Genomic DNA, 7,471 nt, shown 5'->3' on the forward strand with positions numbered 1-7,471 from the left:
GTCATCTCAGGCAATGTCATCTCAGGGTCTTTTTTTTTTTTTAATAAATTTTATTTTTATATTCCCCGTACAATTGTTAACCCCCTTATTTTGACCCCAATCCCTCCCCTCCCCGCCCCCCACCCCCCACAGAGTGTCTCTGGTTCATAGTTTTTTGTTGATTTTGATTTTCACTTTCTTATAGTTATTCATTTTCCTGGTCCCTTATTTAAGTTTTCTAGATTCCTGCTAATGGAAACAGTGAAATAACGTTTGTCCAGATCCCTTCCTGATTTTGTCTTCCTCCAAAAAAACAATTCGCCTTGTAGTCACAGGGCTCCTGGAGGTTTTGCTGCTTCTATGTGGAACATTCAGATAATGGTCCGAGTGAGTAAGTTCTCAGTTAAGTGCCCTACTAGTTCCAGACTAAAACAGGCTTATTGGTCTTTCCTTTGCGGTGTTAGCGCCGGTTACCAGCGCCCGGCTTGTCCTCTCTGCCTGCTGTGTCCCGTGGCGGGATGTGGAAAGCGAGGCAGTGAACATCTCCTGGGCGGAAAGGTGGGCGCCGCGCATAATCCAGCGATGCCCGTCTCCGAACAGCACATCCATGCACGGCTCGGAGCCGTCGTGTCTCCCGTCCGCAATCACGGAGCAGGTGAGGTTGGAGGACGGACTTTCTCGCTACTCACTGCCTGGAGGAAGGTCCTCGTCGACTCCACGTTCTTCTCGAATGGGCAAAACTGAACCCGAACCTGCTTCACCGACCGTAGCCCGAGCCGAGCCAAGGCCTCTGCCATGATGGCCTCCACCCCAGAATCATCTCAGGGTCTTTCAAGCTTGCTGGTTACTGGCAGAATCCATTTCCTTGTGTACTGTATGACTGAAGTCACTAGTTCTTAACTAGGTGCCAGCTAGAGATTGTACTTCCTCACAGAGTCCTCCTGTCATTTCCTACCATTCTCTTCCCTTCGCAAGTTTTCTGTAAAAGAACATTTCTTTGATTCTTCATCTTTAAAGGATTCGCCTGATTAGACTAGCCCACCTAGCAAAATCTCCCTTTGATCAATTTAGTCAAATGATGAATAATCTGATCATGTGAACAATATACCATAACAGGGCCTCCCTGGTGGCGCAGGGGTTAAATACAGCACTATCAATCTATCCACAGCCACTGAAGCACAAATTTGATACCCAACTGGCCAGGAAGCAACCCACATGGCAGAATAGACCCCTCCTGCTTTGCCTACTTCTCCCCTCAGCAGTGCATTTCAGGAGATCTGCCTGTTCTGTTCCCCACTCTCTCTGGTGAATCCTCTCACCCCACACACCTCTGGCCTGTACCCCAGTTCTTGTATGTGTAAGTAAATAAATTAAAAAAAAAAACAGTATCCCATCATATTCACAGGTTCTTATATTTGAGAAGAGGTGAATATGTAAGCATACACATTAGGATATGGAAGTGTTGTGGAATTAGAATTCTTCCCTACATGTATCAATATTATACATGTATACATATATATTTCCTGAACTATTTGCAAATAAGATATGGACATAATGCTTCCTCACTCCTAAATACCTAAGAGTACATTTTCTGTGATGATTAACATTCTCTTACAGAATTACACAGTAATTATCAAAATTATTCTGTCTTTCTTAGTGCATCAGAGTAGGAGATACCTATGTATGTTGGTCCAATGGCTAGTGATAGTAATTTGCTCATATGGATAAGATGGCATCTGCCAAGTTAGTTTCCACATAGTTCTAAAAATAATTACTAGATATGCACATTATACAGGACTAAGGATTTAACAGAAACAAACATAATAAGCTAGTGGTACACATCTCTGTATAGACCACAAAGTACATTGACACATAATCCTTCAGAATCAGCAAACAGGACTGAATTTGGGTATCTGTCTATTAGGTCCCCAAACTGTTGTCACTCAAGGGTTTGTCCCTTGGACATAGAACTCTCCCTTACATCAATACCACCTTCCTCTCTATTGATGATTCTCGATATCCTATCATCACACCTTACTATTTCATCAAAGAAACATACCAATAGCTTCCTCCAAAGAATTGTCTGTGTTCACAGTCTTAACCTCCTTACTCCGCTCTTGAAACAGCTCATCACATCACCAAGGATAAAACAGATCTTGTCAAGGGCACCAAATATCTCTAGGACACTAAATCCAATGATTATTTTTCTGTCTTCTGATTTTGAACCCCTAACAGCAATCACATTCAGTCATCATCGCCTCCATTCTTGCCTCCTCTGACAGCACGTAGTGTGGGTTTCCTTTTGTCTTGCTTACTGTCCCTTTTGCATTTCTTGATGTTTTACTCCCCACGTGGACCACCGGGCTGAGTTGGCTCTGCTCCACAGAAGCCACTCCACCTCTTCCAGGCTAGCCTAATAGTGTGTTCATTTCACTAGTTGGGCAGCAAAAGAGTGAGTGACAACATGCAGATACTTAGGATTTAGGTTCAGTGCAAGTTCTCCAGCAAACCTTTCATGTTCTATGATGTGTCACAGAGCCAGGTTTCATTCAAGGGGAAGGGAAATAGATTGAACATCTTGAAGGTAAGAGCTGCAAAGACATGTTGAAAAATGTGAGGAGTTGTGCAAATTGGAGCCATTATTATAATGTATCTACCTACATTTCACACATTAAAAAATAACCCTGAAGGGGAATGATTCCCTAACTATTCCTCACTCTGTTTCTGTCTTTTGGTCAGTTCAAGGTATTGACACATATATCTTCAGAGATCTGATAAAGCCCTTGACTTTTCCTGCACCTCTCCATGGTAATTTTTCTTCTGACCCTGACCTCCGTTAATTTTCCTTTTTGCCAGTTCTGCATTGCAGCAGGTTCTGAAGTTATTAGATGATGTGAAGAGCAAACTTATAACAGGTGTCTCCTTGTAGGTACCCAGCAGAGCTTTAAATTTCCTTTCTTGTTTCACCCACTTCAAATCAATAACTTTCTCTGTCAATTTCATTGGTCAAAAATTGGAGCATTGGGCCTCCCCTGGTGGCGCAGCGGTTGAGCGCTGGGCTGCAAAGCTGCCTGCGGCCTCTGCAGCGCTGGTTCGATCCCAGGCCCCCAGCGAGGGTCCCACATGGCGAGACAGACCTCTCCTGGACTGCCCACTGTTCCCCTCAGCAGTGTATTTCGTCACTCTGCCTGTTCCGTTCTCTGCTCTGGCTCAGGTGAATTCTCTCACCCTCCCGCACTTCTGACTGTACCCAGTATAAATAAATAAATAAATAAATCTTAAAAAAAAAAATTGAAGTGTTTTTCCTTTAGTTGGGGAATGCTCTACCTCTGATTTTTTAGATTTATTTCTCCACCATTTCTAAATAATTTCTTGCCTACAGCAGAATCATATTTGCAAAGCAAATAAAATTAGAAAATAAGATTATTTTCTTCAAAGTTGTGCTAAGCCAATGTGTACATGTATTTGGAGAAAGGCTACTTGCCATGCCCTTTCCATTGACCACAACACCTATGGGGGCTGTGAGACTCACCTGAGTATTTTTCTTGAGGTCTCATTGGAATCACCCACAAGCTAAGTGTAAGTCAGCACTGTAAGGACCCCAAGGGATTCTAACAGACATGGGTCTGGGTAGAACCCAAGAATTACATTTTTTTAAAAGTTCTACAGTCCCTGGGATTCTGATGAGCAACAGAATTTGAACCAGTGCTGCTTGAATTCTCCATCAAGCAAGATCAACCTAAATGCCATGCTTTTAGCTGTCTGGAGGTACCTCAGTCTAATAAAAATGGAGCTACCATATGATCCAGCAATTCCGCTACTAGGGATCCACCCAAAGGACACAAAAAGAATGATTCAAAAGAGCACCTGTACACCTATGTTTATTGCAGCACTATTTGCAATAGGTAAAACCTGGAAAAACCCAAATGCCCAAAAATAAATGACTGGATCAAGAAGATGTGGTATATATACACAATGGAATATTATTCAGCAATCTAAAAAAATAATCTCATGCCATTTGCAGCAACATGGATGGAGCTAGAAGGAATTATGCTTGGTGAAATAAGCCAGAAGGGAAAAGAAAATTGTCAGATGGTTTCACTTATAAGAGGAATATAGGGGAATCAAATAAGACATCAGTATAAAAAATAATAATAACAGTAAAAAACACAACAAAGCAAAAACAGACAATTATAAACCAGAGACATGCTGCAGGGGAGGAGGAGGGAGAAGGGTGAGAGGGAGGGAGGGAGGAGCACAGGGGACTGTGGTGATGGTGCACGGGTGCCTTGGGGAAGGAAATTCTTAGGGGACTCAATCTGAGGGCATAGGGGCAAGCAAATATTGTCTAAAAATTTTTAAAAATGATAAATGTCAAAATAAAAAAATTAAAAATAAAAATAAATAAATAAATAAATGTCATGCTTTTAGCCCCTGCTGACTTTAAATCAGTCACAGAATGATGCCCAGATGGGCCCTCACATGCCCAAAGTTTCCATCATGATGACCAAAACCCCTTGTCATGTGTTTTCAGAGTAATCTTCTAGTCTAACTCATCTAGACTCATTTATAGTGTTAACTCCAACTCTTCTGGTGACCCTGTGACTTGGTGACATTGAAAATTTAAGGTATGGGTTTTTCTGTAGATTCTGAGAGTCAGGATGATGAGATACCTTATCATTCCAAAGGAGAGAGAGTCAGTAGACTATGGTTGGAAGAAGATGGGAGCAAGTCACAAGGAAATAATGCGGCTTTGGTACCGTACATCCCCAGGAGTGTTCTATGAGCATCAGTGATGGAGGGAAGGATAAACAAGTAGGGTGTGGACATAAGACCAATTACTCCATTCATAGAGTGAGGTTCAGGTTGCTTTTGTCTTTAGAATCTATATGAGGGGGAAGTAGTCTCTTTCAAGATACAGGAAATACAGTAGGCCCCCTTATCCACAGCGGAGCTATTCAAAGATCCCCATCAGATGTCTAAAACTACAGATAATATCAAACCCTATGTGTGTGTGTATATATGAAATATATATGACATATATATATACCATGCTGTTAACTACACATATCTATGATAATGTTTAATTTATAAATTTGTCACAGTAAGAAAGTAACAACAATAACTAAAAATAACATGAAACAATTATGGCCAAATGCTGCAAGGAAAGTTTTATGAATATGATCTTTCCCTCTCTTTCAAAGTATGATCTTGTACATAAGTTTTTTGGACCACATTGACTGTGTATATATAACTAAAATTGTGGCAAACAAAATTGCTAATAAGCTGGGGGGGTATTGTATAGCAGCACAGTTCACAAAAGAAACTGAGAGCAAAGATTATCCAATCAGGGCTATGGGGGCTTGTCAGATGGTAGTCAGGAAGAAGAGGGAGATGTTTTTATGCTTTATCCTTTGCCATTTTGTTGGTTTTGAACCATGTGATTTTACTGCTTATTCAAAAATTGATGAGGACTACACAATACCAGCTAGAATCCACTGCTGAGCAGATACCTAAAGAGAGACCATTTCTGTGAATTGTGCAGAAGGTTTACATTAATTGTATTTTATCAATCATAGCAACATTTGTTTTTGTTTGAAACAGAGTAGTGCAAGTCATGTTCTTTACTCAGATTATGGATGAATCTGTATATGGATTCATGCACCCCTGAGTATAATGATTTTACATGTCACATGCAGGGATATCCTGATGTCCTGAATACCCAATCCCCCTGATGTTCTTGGATCATTCTCCTTTTCACAAGCCAAGTCTTGCACAACTTTATGTCTTGAAGTCCTTAATGTTTAAAACTTCAAATAGTTGTGAAGGAGCTAATGTGACACTTAATAAGAGCTCAGCTGGCTGGTCTTCCTTTGCCACACTGCACACACTGGGAGAAGGGGTACTTTTCCTTCTCCTCTTGTGTTGCTGTGTTCCCCATGCTCATTTTCAAAAGAGACCACTTAGGTTTTTGATTTGAACTACTTCCATCTTGGATCTATAGAAGCAAAATGGCATCTCTTCTCTTCCTCTTACTAAACCAATGAAGGGAATCCATCTGGACCCACTTGCAATCACCTTCAAGAAGGAAAAGTAGTCCTGCTTGAGTGACTGAGGCCTGTTACAATTGTAGTTGACTGTGGTGAAAACTCTGCTTCCATGCAGGCTGGCTGTGGCCAGACCACACAACTGAGCTGGCCAGAGAACAAGAGAGCCTACGTTTCAGACCATCTTAGCAAAGTACTGGAGCATTCCTCCACCTGAACATTCGTGGTGTGTCGATTTGGTTGTTAAAATGGCTAAATTTATTCAGTGGCCTCTGTTCCGGTTGTAAAAATTGCCCTCCATCCAAGGAATGTACTGTGTGGTTTGCCACACTGAGATTCTCAGCTACTTTGGAAATTCTATATTTAGCCTCCAACCCATGTCCATTCAATGGTGTTAACAGGTCTCCATGGTGTAAGCGACAGTTCAGTATATTTTCTGGCCTATTAATACATCATATACACCAAGTAGTATTTGTTTTCCAGAGATTTACATGAAACAGGACATCAAAGAGCAATTTTTCCCTGGATTATGAAAACTACTGAGATTGTCAAAGTTAAAGTGAAGCACACACACAGTGGGGTTTTGTCAGCCTGCTGTCTTCATATGATTTTTTTATGCACACAGGATATCATGTTTTAAAGACAGGAAGGGGGAAAATGAGTTTTGACTGGAATTGTGTGTGTGTGTTGTTGTTGTTGTTTCTCCAGGTCTGTTTCATGGGTAGGCTTAACTGGGAAAGAGAAATGCCATTAAGTCTGTCAGTGGATTCTGGTCTTACATATGAGAATAGACACGTAAACGCAGCAAGCACCTCCCCTTCTGAGAACAGCCACCATGTTATTTCATTCATGACCTCAAGTTTATAGAAACACCATGGTCCTGGAAGCATAAATTGTTGTTCTGTCACTTGCTAACTCTACCTATTTGGGATAATTTATTTAACTTCTCTGTCTCACTCTCCTTATATGTGCAAATGAAACTGCTAGCAAAGACTAAAAGCACAACTTTACATTGCATAAGTGCAAGTAAAATATCTGAAAAAAAACAACCATTTTCATGCTTCTATTCTCCCCCTTTTTCTCTTCATTTCTATCTGCTGTTCTGCTTCCTTCTTTATTCCTTTCACACCTCCTTCCGCCCTCCTCACTCTGCTTTCCACGCTGAATCAATGTTGGCTCTCTGTGGTATCTGTCCTATGAGAAGTCAACTGTAGAAAGGGAGGTTTCAGAGAGACTGGTAGCAACTGGCGCATCCCTAATGGCACCTAATAATATTAGTAATACGGTGGAATTCAATTATTATTTCTTTAATTATAAATCGGAGTGCAAACATCCAGCTTCCCAGGAACTGGAAGGAGCTGTCCTGCTTGTCCCTTTACCAATGTCACCTATGTGACTTTGCTCTCCTCCCCTTTAGATGGCACCATTTTGCTGCAGTGCAGCCA

General features: G+C 41.2%; 1 pseudogene across 1 annotated transcript; it reads right to left on the bottom strand.

The window, feature by feature from the left end:
* Positions 1-353: 353 nt before the first annotated feature.
* On the bottom strand, positions 354-776 carry LOC311179772 (large ribosomal subunit protein mL53-like; annotated as a pseudogene). Its single transcript has one exon. The product of its transcript is annotated as a large ribosomal subunit protein mL53-like (transcript).
* Positions 777-7,471: the final 6,695 nt, after the last annotated feature.

This window comes from Talpa europaea (assembly GCF_964194135.1).
Source record: "Talpa europaea genome assembly, chromosome: 11".
Taxonomy (NCBI): domain Eukaryota; kingdom Metazoa; phylum Chordata; class Mammalia; order Eulipotyphla; family Talpidae; genus Talpa; species Talpa europaea.